This window comes from Pteropus vampyrus, unplaced genomic scaffold (assembly GCF_000151845.1).
Source record: "Pteropus vampyrus isolate Shadow unplaced genomic scaffold, Pvam_2.0 Scaffold635, whole genome shotgun sequence".
Lineage (NCBI taxonomy): Eukaryota > Metazoa > Chordata > Mammalia > Chiroptera > Pteropodidae > Pteropus > Pteropus vampyrus.
In genome coordinates this window covers 460,226-479,889 of record NW_011889416.1, presented here as the reverse complement: position 1 = coordinate 479,889, position 19,664 = coordinate 460,226, and the positions used below count along the sequence as shown (strand labels likewise).

The following is a 19,664-nucleotide window of genomic DNA, read 5'->3' as shown; positions in this document are numbered from 1 at the left end:
CTCTCCAACATTTGTTATTACTTATCCTGTTGATTATAGCCATTTTAACAAGTGTGAGATGATATTTCATTGTGGTTTTGATTTGCATTCCCCTAATAGCAAGCGATGTTGAGCATCTTTTTATATATTTGTTGTCCATTTCTATGTCCTCTAGGGAGAAATGTCTGTTCAGGTTCACTGCCCATTTTTTGATTGTATCATTTGTTTTTTTGTTGTTATTGAGTCATATGAGTTCTTTGTATATTTTGGATATTAGGCCCTTATCAGAGGTGTTGCTTGCAAATATATTTTCCCATTCGGATTTTGTCTCTTTACCTTGCTGAAGATTTCTTTTGCTGAGCAGAAGCTTTTTAGTTTGATGTAGTCCCATTCATTTATTTTTGCTTTTACTTCCCTTTCTTTTGAGGTCAAATTCATAAAATCCTCTTTAAGTCCAAGGTCCTTGAGTTTCATTCCTATGTTTTCTTCTATGTATTTTATTGTTTTAGGTCTTATATTTAGGTCCTTTATCCATTTCGAGTTAATTTTTGTGTGTGGTGATAGACAACAGTCTAGTTTCATTCTTTTGCAGGTAGCTTTCCAGCTTTCCAGCAACATTTATTGACGAGGCTTTCCTTTGTCCACTGTATGTTTTTGGCTTTTTTGTCGAAAATTATTTGCCCATATAAATATGAGTTTACTTCTGGACTCTCGATTCTGTTCCACTGGTCCGTGTGTCTGTTTTCCTGCCAATACCATGCCGTTTTGATTACTGTTGTTTCTAGTATAATTTGAAATCAGGCAGAGTGATGCCTCCAGCCTCATTTTTTGTCCTCAGGATGGCTTAGGCAATTCGGGGTCTTTTGTGCTTTCATACTAATATGATTTCTTGTTCTATTTCTTTAAAAAATGCCGATGAGATTTTGATGGGGATTGCATTAAATCTGTATAATGCTTTAGGTGTTATGGTCATTTTAACTATGTTGATTCTTCCAGTCCAAGAACACAGAATATCTTTCTATTTCTTTGTGTCTTCTTCGATTTCTTTTAATAGGGTCTTGTAGTTTTCATTATATAGGTCCTTCACATGTTTCGTTACATTTATTCCTAGATATTTTATTCTTTTTGTTGCAGTTGCAAAAGGAATTATTTTTTCCACTTCTTTTTATGACACTTCATTATTAGAGTAAAGGAACGCTATTGATTTTTGAATATTTTGTATCCAGAGACTTTACTGTATTTGCTTATTGTTTGTAGTAGTGTTCTTATGGAGTCTTTAGGGTTTTCTACATAGAGAAAAATTCATCCACAAACAGTGACAAGTTGACTTCTATGTTTCCTATTTGGATGCCTTTTATATCTTTCTTTTTGTCTGATTGCACTCGCTAGGAGCTCCAGTGTTACATTGAATAAGAATGACGATAGTGGACAGCCTAGCGTTCCTGATCTTAGAGGGAAGGTTTTAGTTTTTCACCATTAAATATAATGTTGGCTGAGGGTTTGTCATAGATGGCCTTTATTATGTTTAGGTACTTTTCTTCTATACCGATTTTGTTAAGTGTTTTGATTACAAATGAAAGCTGTATCTTGTCGAAGGCTTTTTCTGCATCTATTGATATGATGATATGATTCTTATTTTTTAATATGTTTATGTGGTGTGTCACATTAATCGATTTGTGTATGATGAACCATCCCTGTGCCTCTGAGATGAAGCCCACTCGATTGTGGTGTATAATCTTTTTAATATATTGCTGTATTCAGTTCGCTAGTATCTTATTTAAGATTTTTGCATCTGTGTTCATGAGAGGTATTGGTCTGTAGTTTTCTAGTGCTATCTTTACCAGGTTTTGGTATCAGAGTAATATTGGCCTCATAAAATGTGTTGGGAAGTATTGCCTCCTGTTTGATTTTTTGGAAGAGTTTGAGGAGAATAGGTATTAAATCTTGTTTGAATGTTTGGTAGAATTCACTGGTGAAGCCATCTGGTCCAAGACTTTTCCTTTTGGTAGGATTTTGATTATTGTTTCCATTTCCATACTGCTAATCAGTCTATTTAGATTTTCCAGTTTTTCTTGATTCAGTCTAAGAAGTTTGTAGTTTTCTAAGTACTGGTCCATTTCTTCTAGGTTTTTAAATTTGGTGTTCTGTACTTTTTCACAGTATTCTTGTATGATTCTTTTTTATTTCTGTGTTGTCAGTCATAATTTCCCCTCTTTCATCCCTGATTTTGTTTATTTGTGTCCTTTCTCTTTTTTCTTTAATGAGTCTAGCCAGGGGTTTGTCAATTTTATTAATCCTCTCAAAGAACCAGCTCTTTGTTGCATTTATTTTTTCTGTTGTTTTTTGTTTGTTTGTTTTGTTTTCAATTTCATTTATTTCTGCTCTACTTTTGATGATTTCTTTCCTTCTGAGTTTACACTTAATCTTTCTTCCTTTTTCTAGTTTTTAAAGATGAAGCATTAGGTTGTTTATTTGGGCTCATTCTTATATTTTGAGATAGGCCTGTAATGATATGAACTTTCCTCTTATGACCGCTTTTGCTGTGTCCCAAAAGTTTTGATATGTTGTGCTATCATTATCATTAATTTCTATACATCTCTTGATCTCTCTTTGTATTTTTTTCCCTGACCTGGTTATTCTTCAGTAGCATGTTGTTTAATCTCCATGTATTTGTGGTTCTTCCTGCTTTCTTTTTGCAGTTGATCTCTAGCTTCAAAGCATTATGATCAGAGAATATGGTTGGTATGATTTCATCCCTTTTATATTTGTTGAGGCTATTTCTGTATCCCAGTATGTGCTCAATTTTTGAGAATATTCCTTGTGCAGTAGAGAAGAACGTATAAGCAGCTGTTTTAGGATGGAAGGCTCGGTAAATGTCAATTATGTCCAGTTTGTCTAATGTGTCACTTGAGGATGTTATTTCCTTATTGATTTTCTCTTTGGATGATCTGTCCATATCTGACCGTGGGGTATTTAGGTTCCCTAGTACGATAATGTTTTGGTCTGTTTCTCCCTTTAGTTCTGTTAGTAATTGCTTTACATATTTCAGGGCTTCCTGATCGGGAGCATAGATATTAATAAGTGTTATGTCTTCTTGGTGCATGATTCTCTTTATCATTATAAAGTGTCCCTCAGTATCTTTCTTTACCTTTTTTATTTTGAAGTCTGTTTCATCTGATATTAGTACTGCTACTCCCGCTTTTCTCTGAATGCCATTTACTTGAAATATCATTTTGCACCCTTTCACTTTGAGCCTTGTCTTTGGAGGTGAAATGTTTCTCCTGGTGGCAGCATATGGTTGGGTTTTGTTTTTTGATCCATTATGCAACTCTGTGCCTTTTTATTGGTGAGTTCAATCCATTTACATTTAGGGTGATTATTAGAATATGAGGTCTTCTTATAGCCATATTTTCTTTTGCTTTCTTGTAGCTCGTTGTTTCCATTGCTTCCTTGTCCTTGTGTTCTGTTTTCTTTATTTTGGTTGGCTTTTGTGGTTTTTCCCTCTGGTCCTTGTTGTTTTATGTTATATCCTTCGGTTCTGAATCTTTGGCATGTGGCTACCATTCTGAATATGTTATGGATAGTTATATATATATATAGTCATCCATTTTCTTTTGTGCGTGCCTTATCTTCATTCCCTTTTGCGAATTTGGACCTTTGATTCCCCCCTTTTTCATTGTTAAATCAGTTTGTCCCTGTGTATCCTGAACGTTCATTACTGTCTTGTTATAATAATTCTCTTTTTATTATTTAAGCTTATAATGCCCTGTTCTTAGTAAGGATTGCACTCCTCTGTTTCTATTTACCTGATAGTCACTTTACTCCTAATTATGTATTTTTTTTTTGTCATTTCGTTTTAGGTGAGCTGACCCCTTTCAGTATTTCTTGTAGTGCAGGCCTCGTAGTGGAGCATTCCCTCAATTTTTGTATGTCTGGAAAAGTCTTGACTTCTTCATATCTAAAGGAGAGCTTAGCTGGATACATTATTCTAGGCTGGTAGTTCCTTTCACTTAATAGTTTAAATATTTTATTACATTTCTTTCTGTCTTGTAAGGTTTGCACTGAGAAGTCCGAAGATAATCTAACGGGTTTACCTTTATAAGTTACTGTTTTTTTCTCCCTGGCTGCCTTGAGAATTCTGTCTTTTGTCATTGATTTTTGATAATTTTAATAAAATGTGTCTTGGGGATGGCGTTTTTGGGATGAGATAATTGGGTGTTCTGTTGACTTCTTGAATTCCAAGGAATTCCAAGCTCCAGCTCATTCCTTGGATTTGGGAAATTCTCATCAACTATTTGTGTGAAAATGCTTTCTAATAATCCCTGTTCCTTTTCCTCACTTTCAGTAATGCTCATTATTCTTATGTTTTCTCTTTTGATGGTATCAGCAAGTTCTTGAATTTCTCTTTCAGTCTTTTTTATTCTTCGGTTTCTCTCTTCTTCCTTCTGATTCATTTCTAGATTCTGTCTTCAATATCACCGATCCTTTCCTCCATTTGGTTGATTCTATTTCCCAAGCTTGCTATTTCATTTTTTAACTCTTTGAGACTGTTTTTTATCTCCAAAGATCTATTCTGTTCTTTTTGAGCGTTTCAGTCTCCTTGCTCTGTTCATCTAGGTTTTTTTTTTCAATTCCTGAAATTGTTAATATGACTCGTTTCAGAACTCACTGAGTTTTCAGAAGTACCATCCTGAATTCTCTGTCATTTAAGTTACATATTTCTATGTAATCTTATTTTCTGGAGATTTTTCTCTTTCTTTCTGAGATGCCTTGTCACCTTGGTTGTTCTTGGTCTTTAATGGACTGTTTCTCCGCCTGAGCATTAATGGAAATGTTTTCTCCTTTTTTTTTCAGAAAGCGGATTTATTATGTAAAAGTCTCTCTTTAGCCTGTTGCAAAGAAGACGCTTTTCTTTTGGTTTCCACTAGGTGGCGTGTAAGTCTCTTGGGTCCTTGCTTTATATAAAGCTTTAAAAATGCCTTTTAATTTTTGATAGATATTTAATCACGCTCGCTACCCTAAGTTTCAGTCTCTGTCAGTGTTAGCAACAGTTTTGGTAGTGTTTGCTCAGATTTTCCTGGGGCTCCATGGTGATCGGTCTCGAAGGGTATGAGGGGAGAGGCCCTCTGGGTTGGGGGTTAGGGGCTGTGGCTCAGTCTCGGTTTTGCAACCGCGGTCGGTAAAAATTAACTGTTGTTTCTCTGCATGCCGCTTCTCTGCTTTTTATCCTGATGTCTGGGCCCTGCAGCTGGCCCACCATGGTGAGCTCACAGCTTTCCAAGGCAGGGCTGTTCGGGCAACTCGCGGCAGGAACTTGCTGCTCCTTCTCCCCTCCCATTCCTCCTGCAGGAAACTCTGGCAGCTGCCAGAGGCAGCTTCTTTATTTGTCCCAGTCCACCACCCGACACCTGGGTTGTGACCTGTGGTAGCTCTTATGTGCAGATCCCACGCTCAGACGTGTTGGCGTGCAGTGTGGTGTTTTTTGTTGAGTTTTAGATGTTCAGCTTATTGTTGTTTCAAGGGCAGAGATCTGGGGACGTCTCTCACTCCACCATGTTTTCAGCTTTGATCTCCTTGACTCCATTTTAAATGAGGTTTGTTTATTAATTTTCATACTTTCTACATTATTAGTTTTGGAGAAGACTTAACTGATTTTGGTTATGGAAATGTTACATATTTTGTTGTCTCAAATCCATCTCCAAAGTCAGATTATTAGAATCGGTTGTGTGTTTTCCCTGTCATCTCAAAGATTCTCAACCAGACAGTGTGGAAACTGGTTTGTTCCTCTTAACTAATTTGTACTTCCTGATCACATTTGAATTTTCCTAGGCTTTTAAAACTAATTGTAGTGAGATTTATTTTACTGCTGCTTATTTTAAACTCCTCATCTGTGATCAAAGAAAACTATATCTCAGTTTTTCTTTTCGCTTCCAATTAAACATTAAAGAATCGTATTCTGTTCATTATTTTCATTCCCAGTACGAAAGTAATTACTTTTTCTGTATGTTCTGTATCAGTCCTCTCTTACTCCTCTTTTTCTCACTTCCTTTATTTTCTGCAGTCTCCTTCTTTGACACCCTTAACCTTTGCTTGTCTTTAAAAATAGGAACTGTATGTGATTGCTGCTTCTTGTGTTTGGGGAAAAAAGCTATCTGCAAATGTCTAAAGCTCTTGAATAAAATAAATGTATCTAATTCGAGCAAAGAAAATATATTTGGCCAGTTTCAGCTTTTTCTTTATTATTTTTTCCTGATTACTAAAACAATTATGCTTATTTTAATGAAATTATAATGATAAAGAAGTATACAAAGTAAAAAGACAAAGTCATCTCAATGGGTAATCATTTTTAATGGTTTGTATCTTTCTAGACCTTTTTCTGTTCATGGATATGCTTCTGTGTTGGCCTATACAGATTTAGCTCATTCTCTTTAACTGCTGTGTAGTCTTTTTTTTAAAATCAAATTTATTGGAGTGACATTGGTTAATAAAATTATATAGGTTTCAAGTGTACAATTCAATGATATGTCATATGTACACTGTGTGTTCACTACTCAACGTGAAATCTTCCGTCACCATATATTTGATCCCCTTTACCCATATCTATTTCTCCCCACCCCCCTTTCTTCTGGTAACCATTAAACTGTTGCCCTTGTCCATGAGTCTCTGTCTTGTTCGTTTGTTGCTTTTAGTTTTATATTCTACATATGAGTGAAATCATATGGTTCTCAACCTTATCTGTCTGACTTATTCCACTTAGCATGGTAATCTCAAGATCCATCCATATTTTATAATATGAATGCATCATAATTTATTTATTTCCTTATTAATAGATGTTTAGAGAATCTCCACATTCTATTTTAAGTATGCTTATCCTTTAGCCTTGTGCATCTGTGTAAGTATTTTTGTAGGTTAGATTCATATCTTGCTAGGTATTGCAAAATTGCCCTTCAAAAATGGCCATAATGATTTACACTTCATTGACAGTATGGTAAAATATTTTTCTGCACCCTTGACCATATTGAATAGATATTTTGGTGTTTTAAATTGTTGCCAACATGATAAACAAAAAACATGATTTAATCATTTTAGTTTATATCTAATTCGTATTCCCCAAATATGTATCTTTAGCTCGTTTAAAGATTTAAATATCTTTTCATTTAACAACTGAGTTTTATGTTAAATAAAAAGGTTTGTAAGCATATAGTATAAGCCTTCAGCAAGAAAAAGACGTATACATTAGAAGAAAGTATGTAATCTTTTTTCATTCTTTTATTGCAAATGCTTGGACTAAAGTAACAATGTATGAATTGATCATCTTTCCAGTTGCATATAAAGAAGTCTCAGCTGGTAGACTTCAGCATGTATTAGCCCAAGTGTCTCTTTCTTAGGCTGCTCTCTCACCTGTTGTCTACGTAAACAGGCCACTGCTCAAGTCTACCAGTGGAAGGACTTAGCTTTGTGGACACTCATGTCATTCCTGATAGTGGGCTAATTATTTTTTACTTCATAAATCTTTTTTCATCTGTAGTTTAGATGACTGATTTAGTTCACTACTCTTTAACATCAACTTGCCATGAGAACTGTTTATTTATTTTGTGTTTATATGCCAGAGTCCCTGTAGGTATATGCACAAAATTGACCAGAATTACAAAATAAAATCATAGCGCTAAATGGTAGCACAAGTGTAATTTGCCACATTATTTCAGTAGGTCAACACCGAAATGATAAGTTATCAGTCACAAGGATATGCTATCTTCAGTGCAACTTCAAAAACTGGGAAGATTTTTTTGTCCAGTGATTATGGTACAACATTGCCTTCATATGAGAGATTTATTTGCTGATCTTTATTAAGACCTGTATTCATTCTATATTGTTATATTTTTAAGGCTGCCAATTATATTTTTTTTCACAAGTACAGATATAGATTTAATTCTGACTTTTACTGTTCATCAGAAGGTGTAATTTAAAATAAATTTATTGGTATAGTAAAATAGACTGGAGTTAAAAGTGTTTTTTTTTTTTTTTAGTTTTATGAGATATAATCGACATATAGCACTGTATAAGTTTAAGGTATTCAGTATAATGACTTGACTTACATATATTGTGAAATGATTACCACACTTAGTTAACATCTATCACCCCATATATATACACACACACACACATACAAAAAATATATATATACAAAAAACATATATAATGTTTTCCTTGTGATAAAAACTTTAAGGATTTACTGTCTTAGCAACTTTCAAATATAACACACAGCAGTGTTAACTATAGTCATCATGTTGTAAATTATATCCCCAATAGTTATTTATCTTATAGGTGGAAGTTTGTACCTTTTGAACATCTTCATCCAATTCCTCCATCTTCCCCAACCCCCTTCCTCTGATAACCACAACTCTGATCTTTTTTTCTATGAGTTTCATTTTAAAAAATGCATATACAATTTTTGTCTTTCTGTCTATTTCATTTAGCATAACACCCTCACAATTCATCCACTGTTGTCACAAATGGCAGGATTTACTTCCTTTTTATGACTGAATAGTATTCTGTCATGTATGTATAAATATATAAATATATATTATTTTTATATATTTTTCCATTTATCTGTTGATGGACACTTAGGTTGTTTCTGTGTCTTGGCTATTGTAACTAATGCTGCAGTGAACATGGTAGTGCAGATATCTCTTCGACACAGTTATTTCATTTTCTTTGGTTATATACCCAGAAGTGAAATTGCTAGATCATATGGTAGTTCTATTTTTATCTTTTTGAGAAACCTCCATGCTATTTCCAGAGTTGCTGTACCAGTTTACATTTCCACCAGCAGTGCACAAGGGTTCCTTTTCTTTCACATCTTCACCAGCACATTTATTATCTCATCTTTTTGATGATGGGTTACAGTCTTTTAACTTCAATATCTGTTGACAGGTAGTTCTAACCTATAAGGTCATCATATATGTTTATATATGTTAAAACTTTTTTCCATTAGATTTTCCATTTAAATCTTAGACATATTTGTCAAAAAAGATGAGGTAATCAAACTTATATTTGCACGTATTGATAAGAAAATACTTTTAATTTGTAGATCCTTTGAAGACATGGCTTGTTTCTTCCCACATCCACCAATTTAATACTTGTATAGAGTAAAAAGTAAATGCCGACTGAATCAGCTTTATTATAAAAGCATAAATATTAGCTATTGAAATTTGTCAGCATCCAGGAGCCTTCAAAATGGTTGTCATGTAGAGTATCCTCTCACTACCCCCTACAGAAAAACGGCCAAAGGATTAGTATGCAAGAGAAGAAAAGTGAGTGGTTAAGAAACATATGTAAAGATCATTAACCTCATTAATCTAAGAAACACATAAAGAATTGATTTTTTTTACCTGCCATATTGCTAAACGTTAAAAAGAATACTTGGGAGTACAAGTATCTGTTTGAGTCCTTGCTTTCAATTATTTTAGATATATACCTGGAAGTAGAATTGCTGGATCATATTGTAATTGTATGTTTAATTTTTTGAGCAACTGCCTTACTTTTTCACAGTGAGTGCAACATTTTACATTTCCACCAACAATGCACAAAGGTTCCAGTTTCTCCACATCCTCACCAACATTTGATATTTTCTACTTTTTAAAAATTATAGTTATCCTCATAGGTGTGAGGTGGTATCACCTTGTGGTTTTGATTTACATTTCCTTAATGGCTGGTGATGTTGAACATCTTTCCATGTATTTGTTGGCACTTTATGTATCTTTTTTGCCCATTTTTCTTTTTCTTTTCATTTTTTTCTTTTTTACACTTTTCCAACAAGTATTTATTATTAGTTTAGCCATGATTCAGGATCCCAGGGCTGGATGTACCCAGGTCCCCCTTCAACTCCTTGGAGGAAAGATGGAGGACAGAGGAGAGGTGGATGGAGCCAGTTCAGATTTTCCCAGGAAATGTTCCTTCTGCCCAGTGGTTGTCCTATGCTGACATCCAGGATATGGGGCAGAGGGACTTATACACATTCACATATGGAGATACCACCCTTTTACCAGTTATTGCCTTCTCAGTGGTGGAAGTCTAGGTCTGCCAGTAGTCGCTGGTCTGGTTCTGGTTGGGGAAGCAGCTGTCAAAAGGGGCAGTCTGGTAGTTCTTCATTTTGATTTCGATGTCTTCTGCCATTTTGCTGACTCCTAAAGATGCCTCTGAAGCAGCTCACAGCTCAGTGTGACCCTCAGCCATCCTTTGCACATTTTTCTTTATATATAGATTTTTAAATTTTACATTAGTTTCAGGTGTACAGTACAATGGTTAGACATTTATATAGTTTACGAAGAGATCCCCCTGATTACTCTAGCACCCATCTGGCTCTACACATACTTTGCCAATTTTTCAACTGTATTTTTTTGTCATTGAGTTATATGATTCGTTTCTATATTCTGTATATCATTCCCTTATTAGATAAATGCCTTGCAAATAATTTTCCCATTCTTTGCTTTGTCTTTTCACTCTCTTGATTGTGTCCTTTGATGTACAAAAGTTTTCATTTTGAAAAAATCCAATTTATCTATTTTTGTTGTTACTTGTACTTTTGGTATTATATCCAAGAAATCATTGCCAAATCCAATGTCATGAAACTTTTACCTTTGTTTTCGCTCTTAAATCTAGGTCTGTAATTCATTTTGAGTTAATATTTGTATATGGTGTAAGATAAGGGTCCAGATTCATTCTTTTGCATATAGGTATCCAATTTTCCTAGCACCTTTGTTGAGGAGGCTGTCCTTTCCCCATTGACTGGTCTTGGCACCCTTGTCAATGATCATTTGACCTTATATGCAGGAGTTTATTTCTGGGTTGTTTATTCTATTGGTCTGTCTGTCTTTATGCCAGTACTACACCGTTTTGATTAATGTAGCTGCATAATATGTTTTGAAATCAGGAAGTATGAGACTTCTAACTTTTTTCTTTTTCTTGTTAGTTTTGGCTTTTTGATGTCCCTTGAGATTCCGTATGAATTTTACGATGGATTTTTCTATTTCTGCAAAAATACCCTTTAGGGATTTATAGGGATTGCATTGAATCTGTAGATTGTTTTGGGTACTATTTTTATCTTAACAATGTTAAATCTTTTAATTCATGAATGTGAGATATCTTTCCATTTATTTGTGTCTTCTTTAATTTCTTTTAGTAGTGTGTTGTAGTTTTCAGTCTTTCAGTCTTTCATCCCCTTGGTTATTTATTTCTAAGTATTTTATTCTTTTGATGCTATTGCAAATGGAATTGTTTTCTTAATTTTCTTTTCAGATTGTTTACTGTTAGTGTACAGAAGTACAGCTGGTTTTGCGTGTTGATTTTGTATCCTGCAACTTTGCTGAACTCTGCTAACTCTAACATTGTTTTGTGTGTGTGGAGTCTTTAGAGTTTTCTGCATATAAGATCATGTCCCATGTGAACAGAGATCATTTTACTTCTTCCTTTCCAATTAGGATGCCTTTTATTTCTTTTTCATGACTAATTGCTCTGGCTAGGACTTACAGTACTATATGGCATGGGTCACCATCCTTGTCTTATTCCTGATCTTAGAGGAAAAAAGCTTTCAGTCTTTTGCCATTAAGTACAGTGTTAGTTGTGGGCTTTTCATAAATGCCTTTTATCAGATTGAAGAAGTTCCCAACTATTTCTAGTTTTCTGAGTGTTTTTTTTTTCATGAAAGCATGTTGAACTCTGTCAAATGTTTTTTCTGCATTTGTTGAGATATTTGTGTTTTTTAGCCTTTATTCTGATAATGTGGTATATAACATTGACTGATTTTTGTATGCTGAACCAACCTCACATTCTGTGATAAATTCTACTTGGTCATGATGTATAGTCCTTTTTATATGTTGTTGGATTTGGGTTGTTAGTATTTTTCTGAGGATTTTTCTGTCTATATTCTTGGGAATATTGGTCCGTAGTTTTCTTGTGGTATCTTTATCTTATTTTGGTGTCCGGGTAACATCAGCTCATAGAATGAGTTGGAAGGTGTTCCCTCTTCTATTTTTGGAAGAGTATTTGAAGGATGTATGCTATTTCTTCTTTAAGTGTTTGATAGAATTTACTAATGAAGCTGTATGTAATTCTGTTCAAAACACTTTCTAATTTCCTTTTTTATTTCTTCTTTGACCCATGGGTTATTTAGTAGTTAGTTTCCCAATATTGCAGGTTATCCAGAGATATTTCTGTTTTTTTTTAAATTTCTAATTTAATTCCATCGTGGTTAGAGAACATACTTTGTTTTACTTGCATCCTTTTGAATTTAGTGAGACTTATTCTGTGGTTCAGAATTTGGTCTGTCTTAGCTAATGTTCCATCTGCACTTGAGAAGAAAGTGTATTCTGCTGATGTTACTGGACAATTCTGTGAATTTCAGTCTAGTGAAAGTGGTTGATAGTGTTGATCAAAGCCACTCTATCCTCGCTGGCTTTCTGCACACTTGTTTTAGCAATTGTTGAGAGAAGGGTATTGAGATGCTTGACTATTCTTATTTTTTAATTTGTTTCTGTGGTGTATCACATTAATCAATTTGCATATGTTGAACCATTCCTGTGCCTCTGGGATGAAGCCCACTTCATCATGATGTATAATCTTTTTAATATGTTGTTGTAGTCGGTTCGCTAGTATCTTATTTAGAATTTTTGCACCTGTGTTCATGAGCGATATTAGTCTGTAGTTTTCTTTTTTGTGTGTTATCTTTATCAGGTTTTGGTATCAGGGTAATATTGGCCTCATAAAATGAATTAGGATGTATTGCCTCCTCTTTGATTTTTTGGAAGAGTTTGAGGAGAGAAGGTATTAAATCTCCTTTGAATGTTTGGTAGAATTCACTGGTGAAGCCATCTGGTCCTGGACTTTTATTTTTGGTAGGTTTTTGATGATTGTTTCAATTTCCATACTGCTGATCAGTCTATTTAGATTTTCCAGTTCTTTTGTTGTTTTTTGTTTTGTTTTGTTTTGTTTTGTTTTAGGTGGCTACTGCTTTAATTCAGAACATATGTAAAACATTTCAGTACAAACTGAGTACATCTTTTTCCCCCCAGCTTGATTGAAGTATAATAGACAATTAGTTGCTCATATTTACATTGTACAATTCAATTAGTTTTTTCATTTATAGTTGGCATACAGTAATATATTTTCAGTTGTACAGCATAGTGATTAGAGATCAATATAACTCACAAAGTGGTTATCCCACTAAATCAAGTACCTCTCTTCCCCCTTACATGTTTTTTACATCATTGACTATTTTTCTTATTCTACACTTTATATCTCCATGACTATTTTGTATCTATCCATTTATACTTCTTAATCTCTTTGCCCTTTTTAACATCCCCCCCAGCACCCTTCCCATATAGTAGCCCTCAAAATATCCTCTGTATCTATGAGTTTGTTTCTGTTTTTGTTGTTATGGTTGTTTATTTTATTCTTTAGATTCCTCGTATATGTGAAATCATGCGATATTTGTCTTTCTCTACCCAGTCCATTTCATTCAGTGCAATACCCTCTAGGTCCACCAAGGAAATATCTTTTTCCATCCCCTTCCTTTTAGTCTGTGTGTGTCTTGTAGGCAGCATATGTAGGGGTCTTTGTTTTCTTATCCATTCAGCCACTCTATCTTTTGGTTGGAGCACTTAATTCTTTTTCCATTTGAGATACTTGTTGATAGGAATGTAGTTATTACCATTCCTTATTCCTGTTTTCAGTACATGTTTTTTTCTTCTTAAAGAAATCCCTCAAACATTTCCTGTAATACTGGCTTGGTAATGATAAATTCCTTTAGCTTATTTTTGTCTGGGAAACTCTTTATCTGTCCTTCAACTCTAAATGATAGCTTTGCTGGATAAAGTATTCTTGTTTGTAGATGCTGGGTCTCCATCACTTTGAATATTTTGTGTCAAGCCCTTCTGTCCTGCATAGTTTCTTTTGAGAAATCAGCTGCCAGTCTTATGGGTGCTCCCTTGTAGATAATTAACAGCTTTTCTCTTGCTGCTTCTCAGATTCTCTCTTTGTATTTAACCTTTGGCATTTTAAATGTGGTGTGTCTTGGTGTGGGCCTCTTTGGGTTCTTGGTTTTTGGGACTCTCTGAGCTTCTTGAGGTTATGTGTATTTCTTTCACCAGGTTAGGGAAGTTTTCCATCATTATTTCTTCAAATATATATCCAATTTCTTGTTCTCCCTCTTCATATACTCCTATGACACGGATATTTTTACCTTTAATAGTGTCCCATAGGCTCCTTAAATTATTATTATAGTCTCAGCTTATTTTTTCTTGCCATTCTGATTGAGTGTCCTTGCCTTTCCCATGCTCTATATAGGTCATTTGATCCTCTTCTTTATTCACTCTGTTTATTCCATTTAATATACTTCTCATCTCAGATAATGTTTTCTTCATTTCTGGCTGGTTCCCTTTTATAATTTCCATTTCCATTTTTATGTTTTTTATCTCTTTGTCAAAGTTCTCATTGAATTCATCTACACTTCCCCTAAGTTCATTGAGCATCTTTACAACCAGTATTGTGAACTCTGCATCTGTTAGATTACTTGACTCCATCATTCCTGGATCTCTGTTCTGTTCTCTCATATGGTTTCTGCTTCTTTGTCTTCCCATTTTGGCTGCCTTTCTGTGTCTGTTTCTATGTACTAAGTAAAGCTCTTAAGTCTCCTGATCTCATTAGTGTAGCTTTGTGTAGTAGGTGTCCAGTGGCACAGGCCTGAGAGGGGTTCAGCTGCAGGCCAAGTTTAGCCCCAGGCTGTGTCCCTCCAGGGCCACCTGTTAAGATTCAGCAAGCAATCCACAGATGCTTTGCTTACAGTTGCCTCAAAAGGCGATACCAGAAACCGAGGCCAACTTCCACCAGTGTGAGTCAAGGTGCTGCTCAGCAGGAGGCACTTGACTAAGTGAGGACACAGCTGGATGTGGCTTGGGTGGGGTTGTGAGTTGGGGGAGGCTGAGTTTCAGGGAATCCTCTGGGCAGAGTGACCGTTGTTATCCAGTTTGATGAGGTCTCCGCTGTGGTGGTGCTGAGTCTACCCATTGGGAGGGAGGAGGGCTTAACAGAGGAACAGTGGATACCACCAGCACTTCTGCACATAGCAAGTCTCTCTTTGCCCCTTACTCGGACAAGTCAGTGTCCCCTTGTAAGTCTCTGGTGCCTGTTGTGCAGCCAAACCAGCGCTGGTACACATAGTGAGCAGGTCTGTCACCGCTAAAGTCCAGTCGTGGACGTGGCCCCTTTAAGAGGCATCTGCAGCTGCTGGCTGCCGCTGACACAGCCTCTGTCCTACTCGCTGCTTGGGACCAGGCAGTCTCACGTCCTTGCCCCATCCCACCCTCTGCTGTTGCAGGGTGCTTTCTTAGTTCTCTTCCTATTTGTATGGCTTGTTCATCTAGATCCCAGGCAATTTTCCTTGCTATTTGCTTCTTGTCACAAGTTTGATTTGGTCGCTAGAGGGATGCACAGAGCCTCAATCATCTACGCCATTTTCCCCCCTTTTTACCATTCTTTATTTATGATTTTGATACATGCTTTTTCTTCTTAAAGAAGTCCCTCCAACATTTCCTGTAATACTGGCTTGGTGTTGATGAATTCCTTTAGCTTATTTTTGTCTGGATAGCTCTTTATCTGTCCTTCAACTCTGAATGATAGCTTTGCTGGATAAAGTATTCTTCGTTGTAGATCCTGAGTTTTCATCACTTTGAGTATTTTGTGTCAAGCCCTTCTGTCCTGCATAGTTTTTTTGTTTGTTTGTTTTGTTTTTTTGAGAAATCAGCTGCTAGTCTTATGGGTGCCCCCTGCTTTTCTCTTGCTTCTTTTAAGATTCTCTTTTTATATTTAACCTTTGGCATTTTAATTATGATGTGTCTTGGTGTGGCCTCTTTAGGTTCATCTTTGTTATGTCTCCCTTATTAATTGTCCCCTTTGTTATTATGAAATGCCCATTTTTTAAGTCTGTACTATAATCCTCGCTCTAAAATCTACTTAGATATTAATATAGTCAGTTTTCTTTTGAATAGTTAGCATAGTATATCAATTTGTCTCATTAATTATGATGATAATTTGAGATTACATAAATATTCTCTTTCTCATCAAACTTTTTTCCCCACTATTTTTCGTGTCTATAAGTGATTTCTTCCTCAGTCAGTTATTACTGTGGTACTTGCCAAATGGTGATTTTCAAACTTCATTATTCTGTCTACACTTAGTAATTGGCATTCTACTGTTAGGTAGAGCTTTTCTTTCTGACATGTTTGTGAACATATTGAATTAAAATATGTGACACCACTAACAAAATATAGGAAGAGTGTGGTACACAGACAGAATAGTGACCCTATAAAAACATCTGTGTCTGTATCTTTAGGACTTGTGAATACCTTACAAAGTTAAAGGGAACTTGCAGATGTGATTAAGTTAAGGATCTTGAGATGGAAGCATCATCCTGGATTATCTGGGTGGGTCCAATATAATCACAAAGGTCTTTATAAGTAAAAGAAGGTGTCAGGAGAATCAGAGAAAGATGTGTAGATAGAGGCTGAATTGGGAGTCATTCATCTGGGAGCTGGAGGCCATAATTTAGGGAATACAGGCAGCTAAAACAAATCAGAGGTGGATTCTCCCCTAGAGCCTCCAGAAAGAACATAGCCCTGCCAACACCTTGATTATTTTTACTTTTTCCTTGACTAAAAGATGAATGCTTTTAGTTTCTCTTTTTTCCTGTGTTTTGGAAGTTAGTTCTAAAGATTTGACTAGAGGATGTGGTTCCATAGTCTAGCAGTTAGCAAATCTGCTTTATACACAGGCGATCCTGGGTTTGCACCCCAGTGGAACCATGGTCCACAGTCTATGGCCATGCCACCCTGAACAAGCCTGATGTCCGATCTCGGAAGCTAAGCAGGTGCGAGCCTGGTTAGTACTTGGATGGGAGACCACCTAGGAAGACCAGGTGCTTTTGGCATAAATAATAATAAATGATAAAATAAAAATAAAGATTAGATACATGTTAAAGATTTTTGGTGAAAATACTTCATAGGTGGTACATAGGAGACACATAATTCTTTGTTGTCCCACTAGTTGTGATATTAATATTGATCACTGAGTCAAAGTGGACTTTGCTCCATTCACATCAGTTTACTCAGTGATATCCAGTTTAGACTACTGACGTCCTAGCATTTGTATTGTTGCAAATTGTTGCAACAGCAATAGGAAACCAGTAATGAGGGATGGGATGTGTTAAATGGAGTTAACATGTTTTAAAATTTTTACATTATTCAGGCAGTGGTAAAAGTTCTAATTTAAGGTATACTATTATAATTCAAGGAGACATATTGTGATCTCTAGGGTACTAAAAGAATTTTTAAAAACTAACACGCTATTACATGGAAAAAGGGAATAAATAAAATATTTGATTAAAGCAAGAAAGGAGAAAAAAAGGCTCTATTTGTCACTTGGGACAAATAGAAAACAACAAGATGATAAATATAAACACCACAATATCAGTAATTTCATTAAATGTGAATGGACCAAATATTACAGTTCAGAGCAGAGCTTGTAAAGATTTAAAAAAAAACCCTAAATGCTACTCAAGAAATAACATACAACTATATGCTATTCATAGAAAGGTTAAAAATAAAAGGATGAAAAAATACTTTGTGCAAATACTATCCAAAAGGTAACTGGTGTGACCATACTGTCAGCAAAGTCGAGATTTTTCTGGAGAGAAGAGCACTTCATAATGATTAAAAATATTAATTCAACAAATAGATGTAATATTCCTAACTTTCTATGTACCTACTAGCATAGCCTAAAAATATATGAAACAAAAATTGGCAGAACTGAAAGGGGAAATAGGTACATAACCATGGTGGGAAACTTTAAAACACCTCTTAATAATTGATGTAACAACCTTCCCACAAGGAAAACTCGAGGCCCAAATAGCTTCCCTGGTGAATTCTTCCAGTTAGTAAAGAAATAATACCAATAAAACACCAAACTTTTCTAGAGAACTGAAAAAATGAATAGTTCCCAGCTCTTTTTCCTGAGATTTCATGCAGTTTCATTGGTCTTAAGTGTTTTATAAGTTATTTCGCTCTTGTGTGGGAGGCATTTATTATAAATGCTTAGGTGAGGACAAATATTTGAATAAGTAACATTAAACATTTTTTTATTCAAGTATAATTGGCATACAGTATTGTATTAATTTAAGGTATACAACATAGCGATTTGACATTTATATACCTTATGAAATTATCACCACACTAATTCTAATAACCATCTGTCATCAAGCAAAATTGTTACAATATTATTGACGATATTCCCTGTATTGTACACTACATCTCTGTTATTAATTTTACAACTGGAAATTTGTGCCTCTTATTCTCCTTCACCTTTTTTACCCTCTTCCACTCCCCTTTCTTCTGGCAACCATGAGATTGTTCTCTGTTTCTGTGAGTCTGTTTTTGTTTTGTGTATTTGTTTGTTTGTTTGTTTTCAGATTCCATATATAAGTGAAGTCATATGGTATTTGTTTTTCTCTCTTTCTTATTTCACTTAGCCTAATACCCTGTTGTTCCATGTTACCACAAATGGAAAGATTTCATTTTTTTTTTCTTACTGCTGAGTAATATTCCATTCATCTTTATCCATTCTATCAATGGATATCTAGGTTGGTTCCACATCTTGGCTATTGAAAATATTGCTGCAGTGAACATAGGGGTGCATATATCTCTTTAAGTCAGTGTTTTTGTTTTCTTCAGGTAAATATCCAGAAGTGGAATTGCTGGGTCGTATAGTAGTTCAATTTTTTTTTTTATGAATAAGTAGCTTCTAATGATCAGTTCCTCTTGCTCTTACTTTCCAAAACACATATAACAAACAGGTTTTTCAGAGTGAAAGATAATATGTTCCTAGATTCTAGATATTGCCCACATCATCTTTATTGATCAGTCTATTTTGTTGTAATAATTATGACTAGTATTGCTTCTTTATTACTTAGCTATTCAGTTATAGTGCTGAAAGCACAATATTGTACCCTTTAATACACTCTACCCCTTAAGTATATGCTTACTATCTTTAGGAAAAGTTTAGGGAACTATATTTAAATCTAAATGCTAGGTTTCTAAAGAACTGGTATAAATGAAATTCACAACATTTCCATTTTTATATTTACTCTAAAAATAAGCACATGATGAGCAAAGAACATTTACTAATGACCAGTTGTTACACCTTCTTATCCTGATCCCTTTGAACCCAATCCAAATTACTGTACTAACCTATTAAGCTAATGAGTCATAAGCTAGAACTCAAAGCAATAATACTTCACATTTAATGTATGTATTGTAACCAATTCTTGCTAGAAAATCTGAATACAGGGGAAATTGTCAAGAAAGATTAAAATAATATATTATAAATTAAATAAAATAACAATGAAATGACTGAAAATGAAGGGTTATGACTTCCCACGTACTTCATATTTTATTTTTATTCTCCAATTCTTCATTGACATTTGTGAGATGTAAAAAAGAAGTGTTACCACTTCACACTGATTAGAAAGCTATTATTAAATACACACACACACACACACACACACACACACACACACACACACAAAACAGAAAATAGTAAGTGTTGGCCAGGATGTAGAGAAATTGGAACCCTTGTGT

General features: G+C 34.9%; 1 protein-coding gene and 1 pseudogene across 4 annotated transcripts in view; one reads left to right on the top strand and one right to left on the bottom strand.

Moving 5' to 3' along the window:
• ATP7A (ATPase copper transporting alpha) overlaps positions 1-19,664 on the top strand; it is a 153,784-nt gene that overhangs the window by 20,902 nt on the left and 113,218 nt on the right. The gene's annotated exons all lie outside the window — the stretch shown is intronic.
• LOC111733768 lies at positions 9,913-10,195 on the bottom strand (annotated as a pseudogene).